Below are 10,000 nucleotides of genomic sequence, written 5' to 3' on the forward strand. Positions count from 1 at the left end.
CTCTTTATGTAATACTCTTCCGACACTCTCAGGGACACATTTTAGGACTTGTCAAGTACTTAACAACTTCAGTGAAGGGTTTGAAATGAATTGGAAAAAGGATGTTCCTCTCTTAGCCAGAGACCACCAGAGTCCAGCACATCAAAGACCTCCAGTGGCCCTGGACATTATCACCTGCTAAAGCCATGTTAAACTTTTCTCATAGCGAGGGTCAGGATTGAGTTGGTCTGCTCGGACCTGACTGAGGCATATTGATCTGTTGGTGCGGTAATGTCCATGTGTGTCTGTATGTGTGTGTGTGTGTCTGTGTGTATGTGTGTGTGTGTGTGTGTGTGTGTGTGTGTGTGCGGTGGTGTGTGTGTGTGTGTGTGTGTGTGTGTGTGTGCGTGTGTGTGTGTGTGTTTGTTTGTATGATCCATGTCATTGATTACTGTGGCTGGCGTTAATGTGATTAATTGGATTGTAGATACAGTGGCTGCTCTGGTGCTCTCTCTGCTCAATAGAGCACGGGGGTCAGTCACCCAGGGCTGTACACGTGTTTGACACACACACACACACACACACACACTCACAAATATATGTACTACATTGGATTGCAACTTCATGGACATATGCATTGCACACACACACACACACACACACACACACACACAAACAGTGAAGACACACGGTTAACACTCTCTGTGTCTTCTTTTAGGTGGATATTCTGCACTAACGAGCCCCTTGGGCCGCTTCCATCACCATTGACGAAAGACACACTCCTCATCTGTCAATCTCCTGAGCGAGCTCCACCTCATCCCAGATAAGACCGCCCACAAGCTTCCATTCAGCCTGTCCAGCGAACCCCGGCCCAGCGACCTGAGCGCGGCCGTCAGCCAATCAGGCGGCGCGGACACCATCGCCATGGACACAGAGTCCACCTACTCGGGGTATTCCTACTACTCTGGCCGCTCGCGGGGCTCCCATAGACACAGGTGACTATGACAGCACCTTTCCCTTCTTTCTTTCTTTCTGTCTTTCTGTCTTTCTTTCTTTCTTTCTTTCTTTCTTTGTCAGTCTGTCTATCTATCCATAAATGTTTCATGAACACATGTGTTTAAGTGGTGATATAGAAGTCTGATTTGGTCAGCATTGATTTATGAAATGTTTTTTTCAGTCCATCTCTCTCCCTCTCTGTCCTCCTTTTCTCTTTACCTCCTCTCTCCCTCTCTGTCATCCTTTTCTCTTTGCCTCCTCTCTCTCCCTCTCTGTCATCCTTTTCTCCTTTTCTCTGTCCAGCTCAATGTTTCTGGCTCTCTTCTCAGCTCTTTACTCTGCTCATTGCCCCCCCCCATCCTCCTACACCTCCATCATCACTCGGTCCATCCTCGGGCCATCTTTTGGAACCTTCTCTCTTCTCTCTCTCTCTCTATCTCTCTCTCTCTCTCTCTCTCTCTCTCAGTCTCTCTCTCTCTCTCTATATCTCTCTCTCTCTCTCACTCTCCTCTCTCTCTCTCTATCTCTCCTGTCTCCTTTTCTCTGTCGCTTTTTCTGTCTTCCCCTGAGGCTCTTTTTCTTTTCCTCTCAGGCACTTCCTGACTCTCTCTCTCTTCCTCTCTCTCTCTTCTTCTCTCTTCTGTAGGCAGGGCTTGTTTTTAATGACACTGTCAATAGTGCAATCATCTGACCTGACAGAAGAGAGGGAGAGTGGAGGAGAGAGAAAGAGGAGGAGTGAGGAGAGGAGAGGAGGAAAAAGGAAGGGGACAGAGTGACATTGACAATAGCCTCTGGCCAGAGAACTCTCTCACTCCCTCTCTCTTCCTCTCTCTCTCATTCTCTCTCTCTCTTCCTCCCTCTCTTTTCCTCCCTCCCTCTCTCACTCCCACCCTCTCTCACTCCCTCTCTCTGTTTTAATATTTCATTATTTGGCCCATTTTGGAGATTTCTACCTACCCTAGCTGAGCTTGGGAACCTAACATTGGCTCCCCCTCGGCCAAATGCGATGCTTCTTTGCTATAGTAGAGTTGCGCAGCACTGTTTAGGTTTCAAGAAATGCACAGTGAGAGAAATACCAAACAGTTGTTGCCGCTGGCCACTGTTTGCCTATTGTCCAGAGGTCAGAGTTCACATAGCTGCTGCTGAGGGTTGTCAGTGGTGTACCTGTAGGAGAGCCACCTTGAAGCTCTTTACATGACAAATGTTATGTTGAGGCAAAGCTTCTCAGTCGTGCCGTATGGCCCAGTCATTCCTACAGTCTGTCTGACACCCCCCACCCCCCTCTCTCTCTCTATCTGGCATACTCAAATAACACACACAGACATGTATCTGTGATGGCATGCACACACTCACTCTCACACACTCACACTTTCACTCCCTCGCTGATGCACACACACACACAGACCCATGGACACACACACACGCGGACACACACACACACACACACACACACACACACCCACACACACACACACACACACACACACACACACACACTTGTTGAAGGCAGCAGCTGCACTTTCTGTAATTTCTCTCTGTCCCTATCGCTCCCCACCCACCCCTCTCTCTCTGCTGTCATCACACTCAAGCTGTTGGGACATACATGAGGTGTGTGTGTCTGTGTGTGTGTGTGTGTGTGTGTTTGTGTGTGTGTGTGTGTGTGTGTGTGTGTGTCTGTGTGTGTGTGTGTGTCAGTGGGTGTCAGTGTGTGTAGAGTTAGTTTATGTGCAGTACGTGTGTATGTGAACTCTTTCATCAGACATGTGGTGTGTGCATGTGTATGTGAATAAATTAACGTTCCCTGTGATCCCCTCTTTCTATCTCTTTTCTTGCCCTCCTCTCTTCCCTCTTCCCTCCATCCCTTATTTTATGCTTTCTGACCTCCTTTAACCTTCACCACTACTCTCCCCTTTCTCTCTCTCTCTCTCTCCCTCTCTCTCTCCCTCTCTCTCTCCCTCTCTCTCTCTCCTTCTCTCTCCTTCTCTCTCTCCCTCTCTCTCTCTCCCTCTCTCTCTCTCTCTCCTTCTCCCTCCCTCTCTCTCTCCTCAGCTTCTTAGCTGGTTGTGTAAGGCTACTCACTAATGAGGAGAGGACCCAGATGCAGTCTCTCCTCACTTGTTGCAAGCAGACAAGTAGACACACATTTGTAGGACACAAGCAGTTCATCAAGCACATAACACTGACAAACACATTCTCCCAGGGAGTCCACTGCCCACTTACACAGACAAGCACGCACACACACCACACACACACACACACACACACACACACACACACACACACACACACACACACCACACACACACATACAGACACACAGACACACACACACACACATACACACAGAAACACACAGTCAGTCACACACATACACACAGACACTAGTCCCACATGCACACACTGGCCCAAATTAAAAAGCAAGAAGTCTATTCTGGGCTGTTTTCCAGAGAGCAACACAACCATCAGAACTATTGGAGAAAGTAGGTTTTTTATGAGCGGCGGAGAGGGAGAGAGAGAGAGAGAGAGAGAGAGAGGGAGAGTGAGAGAGGGAGAGAGAGATGAAGGGAGGATGAGAGAGGTAGAGGTCACTTAGTCCCAGTAATTCAGTTAGTGCATGATGTGCTGTGCATGAATGGCCCGCACGCCTCAAACTAAGCTGTCCCTCTGCGATTACATTCGGGCAGTGTCACAGGCAAAACAAGAAAGAGAGCACACACATGTATGCACGCACACACACACACACACACACACAGAGAGAGAGAGAGAGAGAGAGAGAGAGAGAGAGAGAGAGAGAGAGAGAGAGAGAGAGAGTGAGAGAGAGAGAGAGAGAGAGAGAGAGAGTGAGAGAGAGAGACACACACACACACACACACAGACATTTTGTAATTTGATTTGCAGACACACCCTGTGTCATTGCCCGCTGTGACTCTGTTTTCATGCCCTTGTGGAAAGCATTCTCTTTTCTCTTTTTCGTTGTTGATGTTGTTCTTGTTTCAGGGACTTGCTATCATTACCAGTGGACAAACAGTCCATCTTACACACCTCTCGATTTCTGCTCGATCTGTTCTGCTCGATTTCAGTTTCCGTTTGGCTTAAGTTCATTATCAACTCTGTATGTTTGACATGCTGCATGCATTCATCATGATTTAGAAAATGTCATGTTTTTGTCATGTCAGTAAATGCGTATTGATTTGGATTGACTATTTTGTCTGAAGTGGTTTAGGAAATCCTATAACAACACACTGCAGAACGATGGGTTCATAAACCATCACTCCTCAAAAAAAAAAAAAAATTCTCCAGACCACACACACACACACGCACACACACACACACACACACACTCACACATAATGCATACACACACACACACACACACACATACACACACACACACACGCACACACACACACAAACCTACTGCAAGATGTGTGAACTTGTTTCTTAGCTTCACAACGGTTGACAGAGATACAGAAATGTGTGAAATCTCAGATCTCATTTAAATTCCCTTCCATCTCTCTCTCTTTCTCTCTCTCTCTCTCTCTTTCTCTCTCTCTCTGTCTCTCTCTCCTGTAAGATGTAACACCTCTGAGTAGCAGCTTTGCTGGACGCAGCAGGCAGACATGGCCCACGTCTGAAATGATCTCATGCATTAACTATATGAGTAGCGAAAGAAGCAGAACTGCCGTCAATTCCATTTCATAAATGCACACTCCGTTCACACTACATTCAGTACAATTCAATCCCCGTAATTGGTGTGACCGCTTAGGAAAATTGTGTTGCCAAAGCATAAAGCACAGAACATAGACGTACACACACACGATACAGAATCATAGAATGTGAAACATGTGTAGACACACACACACACACACACACACACACACACACACACACACACACAGAGTGAGAAGTAACATAGTGAGGACATTACACGCAGGGGGATCTATGCTTTTGAAAACCTGTGTATGTAATGTTACTACGTAGGATCTCAAACCAGCAGTCTGGGCCGTAAGGGCTTGAAATGTTACCAATAAAAAATACTTAAATGGTACTGTAGCTCTACAGTGTGCGGATCAAATTAGCAGTGCCTCAAACCTTGCAGTCTTCTTCGGACCCTAATCTCATTAAGAGTTGAATAGGGAGGCCTCCCACCTTCCTCGTTAAGTTAATTAGCGGAACATTAACTCAAACAAAGCGCGCGGCTCAGGTGGGATAATGGCCCTCTCTGATTTTGTTGAAATGAATCGGCACTTCCCAGCCCATGAATAAAAAGACATTAGTATGGGTTAATAAGAGCTTTGAAATATGAATGAATGATTGAGGGAATAATTAATTTAGCTAACAAGGTTGATTTATTGGAGGAATGTGACGGTGCAAAGGATTAAGTGTTGCAGCATGACTGATTTGTGTGTGTGTGTGTGTGTGTGTGTGTGTGTGTGTGTGTGTGTCTCAGGGGCTGCTGGTGGTCTTTTGAGCCTTTGAGTCTTGTGAGTGGTGAAGAAAAGCACATCAGACATATAGTCAATCCAAATCAATAAGCATTTACTGACCTGACAAAAACATGACACTTTCTAAATCATGGTGAATGCACGCAGCATGTCTGACACAAGGAGTCATAAGGAGTGGAGATGTGTGAGTGTGTGTGCATGCATGTGGTGTTTGTGTGTGTGTGTGTGTGTGAGAGTGTGTGTGTGTCTAACACAAGGAGTCATAAGGAGTGGAGATGTGTGAGTGTGTGTGCATGCATGTGGTGTGTGTGTGTGTGTGTGTGTGTGTGTGTGTGTGTGTGTGTGTGTGTGTGTGTGAGAGAGTGTGTGTGTGTCTAACACAAGGAGTCATAATGAAGGTGTAAATGAAATGGTTGTGACACCACACCTTGTGTGGAAGGTGGGAAGTAACACACATTCATCTTGACACAGAAGGCAGCGATACGGACCAACAAAACCAGCTGATCAACAATAGAAAATAAGGTAACAATGGCCGTGCTACTTCTATGGATCAGACGCAACAGCCACCTTCAGCTGCCTCAGTTTCTAGACCAGGAGAATTATGTGCCGATACTGAACATACTTAATGATACTTATTTTATTTGTGGGCGGTAAGTCACGAGAAGACCCCCCTTTGTAAAGCACATCATTTTGCCCTGCTGTAGTATAGAGGCAGAGCAACAACCAGAGAAAGCTGAGAATGAATAGGCCCTAATGGGGCCCAGGGGAGCCCCACCTCTCTGGCTCATATGCTCCCTAACGCTGCCCGTCGCCCCAGTACGCTGCTAGCTCTAATGGGTGCATTTTTCACAATGCGAATTAGATTAAGTGTGCTTGCACGGTGATTAACAAGGCAGAACAAACCAATAGAGTGTGTGTAATGCGTACATGTATACAGTATAAGATTTCATTTTTATTTAATGTGTCAATTACATTTGTATTTCCTTTAATAAGGTTATCATGAGGGGAGGGGGGGCGATGCTCTCGTTTCTCAATTGATCACACCGTGCACACACATTAGTGCTGCAGTGGTGCTGGTGGTCCACTGTAATATGTCCTTGAGGGGCTCTTAGTATTAGAGCAATAACGTCAGACGTGGATGGACCCAGGAGGGCTTTGGATAGATCTGCTCAGACGGCCGCCTCCTGAGCAGCTCCCTCTCCCAATATTCCTCATTTCCCACCCACCGCTTCAGCAACAGATGCCTTTTGGTTAGGAGAACGATGCCATCAGTGTGTGTGTGGAGGTGAGCTGGATAGACTAGTTGTGCTAATCATACACATACACACACACACAAACACTCACACACACACAAACACACACACACACACAAACACACACACACACACACCACAAAACTTTAATTAGGAGAATCAATGCAGCAATCAGTGTGTGTGTGTGTGTATATGTGGAGGTGTGCTGGATAGACTAGTCGTACTAATCAGACCTCATTTAGTTGGTTGCTGTACTAATCAGACCTCGTTTAGTTGGTTGCTGTACTAATCAGACCTCATTTAGTTGCTGTCCAGTCGGAAGGAGGCGTGTCGTGCCAGAGCCTGTGGGAGTGATGTGTTTCGGTTGTAGTCATGGTGATGAGAGAGAGAGGGGGAGAGAGAGAGAGAGAGAGAGAGAGAGAGAAAGAGAGAGAGTGAGCAAGAGAGAGACAGAGAGAGAGAGAGAGAGAACTGCTTCAGTACTGCTCCCCTTATCAGACACTCCTCTGATCCCCATCTAAGCATCATGGTGCCCAGGGGCCTGTGGGAGAGATCTCTTACCCACTGTAGCCAAACCCATTAGCACAGGCCGGACCCTCTCATGGCCAGCACTGGGCCAGACCTGGGCCAGCACTGGGGTAGATCAGTGTCCGATCTGGCCGCCTGCTCCGCTGCGTTGGGCATCACTGCACTGTCCTCTTATCAGTGTTGTGCTGTAATTGAGGGGGGTGAGTGAGGGGAGTGAGTGAGTGAGTGAGTGAGTGAGTGAGTGAGGGGAGTGAGGGGAGTGAGGGAGTGAGTGAGTGAGTGAGGGGAGTGAGTGAGGGGAGTGAGTGAGTGAGGGGAGTGAGGGGAGTGAGTGAGGGGAGTGAGTGAGTGAGGGGAGTGAGTGAGTGAGTGAGGGGAGTGAGTGAGTGAGGGGAGTGAGGGAGAGTGAGTGAGTGAGGGGGAGTGAGTGAGGGGGAGTGAGTGAGTGAGGGGAGTGAGTGAGGGGAGTGAGTGATTGAGGGGAGTGAGTGAGTGAGTGAGGGGAGTGAGTGAGTGAGGGGAGTGAGTGAGTGAGTGAGGGGAGTGAGTGAGTGAGTGAGGGGAGTGAGTGAGTGAGGGGAGTGAGGGAGTGAGTGAGTGAGTGAGGGGAGTGAGTGAGGGGAGTGAGGGGAGTGAGTGAGTGAGGGGAGTGAGGGGAGGGAGTGAGGGGAGTGAGTGAGGGGAGTGAGTGAGTGAGGGGAGTGAGTGAGTGAGGGGAGTGAGGGGAGTGAGTGAGGGGAGTGAGTGAGTGAGGGGAGTGAGTGAGTGAGGGGAGTGAGGGGAGTGAGTGAGTGAGGGGAGTGAGGGGAGTGAGTGAGGGGAGTGAGTGAGTGAGGGGAGTGAGGGGAGTGAGTGAGTGAGGGGAGTGAGGGGAGTGAGTGAGGGGAGTGAGTGAGTGAGTGAGTGAGGGGAGTGAGTGAGTGAGGGGAGTGAGTGAGTGAGTGAGTGAGTGAGTGAGTGAGTGAGTGAGTGAGGGGAGTGAGTGAGTGAGTGAGGGGAGTGAGTGAGTGAGTGAGTGAGTGAGGAGAGTGAGTGAGTGAGTGAGTGAGTGAGTGAGTGAGTGAGTGAGTGGAGGAGTGAGTGAGTGAGTGAGGGGAGTGAGTGAGTGAGTGAGTGAGTGAGTGAGTGAGTGAGTGAGTGAGTGAGGGGAGTGAGTGAGTGAGGGGAGTGAGTGAGTGAGTGAGGAGAGTGAGTGAGTGAGGGGAGTGAGTGAGTGAGTGAGGAGAGTGAGTGAGTGAGTGAGGAGAGTGAGTGAGGGGAGTGAGTGAGTGAGTGAGGGGAGTGAGTGAGTGAGTGAGTGAGGGGAGTGAGTGAGTGAGTGAGTGAGGGGGGTGAGTGAGGGGAGTGAGTGAGTGAGTGAGTGAGGGGAGTGTTAGCGTCTGGTGTGTGATAGTGTCTGAGGCTGAGACCTGGCGTGTTTGCTCCACATTAGCATACAGGCTTTCAACTGCTCTCTCTCACCGCACCGCAATCACGGCTTTTGTGTGAGTCGGCCGCCATCGGCTCCTCTTCTCGCTCAATTAGTCACATATGAGCCAGGCGGTGTTTAGAATCGGAGCTCTCAGGACAGCCATTGGACGGCCGTGTCCTCAGGTGCATGTGGATTGGCTGCCCATTCTGCCAGTTTCTTGTTCACTGACTGCTGGAGATCATTTTGGGCTGGGATGAGGAGAAGCACCGCTGGTGGATGTTGGAGGTTGTTGTCTTGGTGTCATCAGAAGTCAGCTTATCTGTCATCTCATAGAAGGTGTTATAAGCTTTCCTTTAGCCTGAGTGGTATGTCCAGATCCTGACACACACACACACACAGCTAATACCTTTTCATACTGTAATTCTTACTGACACCTAACTTTTTTCATTTAACAAGGTTAGTATTACATGTCCACAAATTCAAGTGTTTATTTGCACCAAATTAGAAGAAATAGTATTTGTTGGGAATTAATAACATAATACCATAATACTATTCATGAAAAACAATATAAAAATACATTTCATAGAATGGCGGCTATTTTCAATGGCTCTTTTCTCAGACGCGCACTTTTGTTAACCCTGTTAACTAAGCTGCTGATTTGTCATGCTGCTCTGGGTTTGTTTCTATAGAAGTGACAGTATGGGCAGAGAGGGACATCCCGTACTGAGTCACGTCAGCCGTGCTCAGCTTGTTAAATGTTAAACCATGTGTGTCTGTGTGTGTGTGTGTGTGTGAGTGTGTGTTCACCCACCCTGCAAACTCACCTTCAGCCAACACACCCACCACCCTTACCAAGACCTCACCCCTATGGCTTTGCAATCAGGAAGTTATTTATTGCCCTTTATTGTTCTCTATGCGCTTCCTGCTCTGGTGCTGCCCAAACAGGCCGGGCGTTCCGTAATATCCCGCCCGCACCATGGGAATGCTCATTAGGTGTCCTTCCCATTCCCGGGATATTCCAAGATGCCTTGCAGTCCATGGGAATTCTGCATGTCGGAATGGGGTCAGGTCATATAGGATAAGGGTAGAGGCTGTGCGTCAGAGAGGGCAGGGGCAGGCCACAGAGCTCCTGTCAGGACGTGTTTGTTTGATGTTGATGTTTGAGCGGTGTAGGGTGACGAGTGGACTCTAGCCAGAGGAGCTGCAGGCCAGTGGACTGGTGTCTCACCACGTCTCCCATGCGGTCTCCATAACGAAGAGGAAAAGGATGTCAGAAATGAGGCTAGGATTTTGTTTGTTTATCCCTTGGCATCCTTGTGCTGGTTTGTGTGTTGCGCTGTGTGTGTGTGTGTGTGTGTGTGTGTGTGTGTGTGTGTGTGTGTGTGTGT

Source organism: Alosa sapidissima, chromosome 2, assembly GCF_018492685.1.
Source record: "Alosa sapidissima isolate fAloSap1 chromosome 2, fAloSap1.pri, whole genome shotgun sequence".
Classification (NCBI taxonomy): domain Eukaryota; kingdom Metazoa; phylum Chordata; class Actinopteri; order Clupeiformes; family Clupeidae; genus Alosa; species Alosa sapidissima.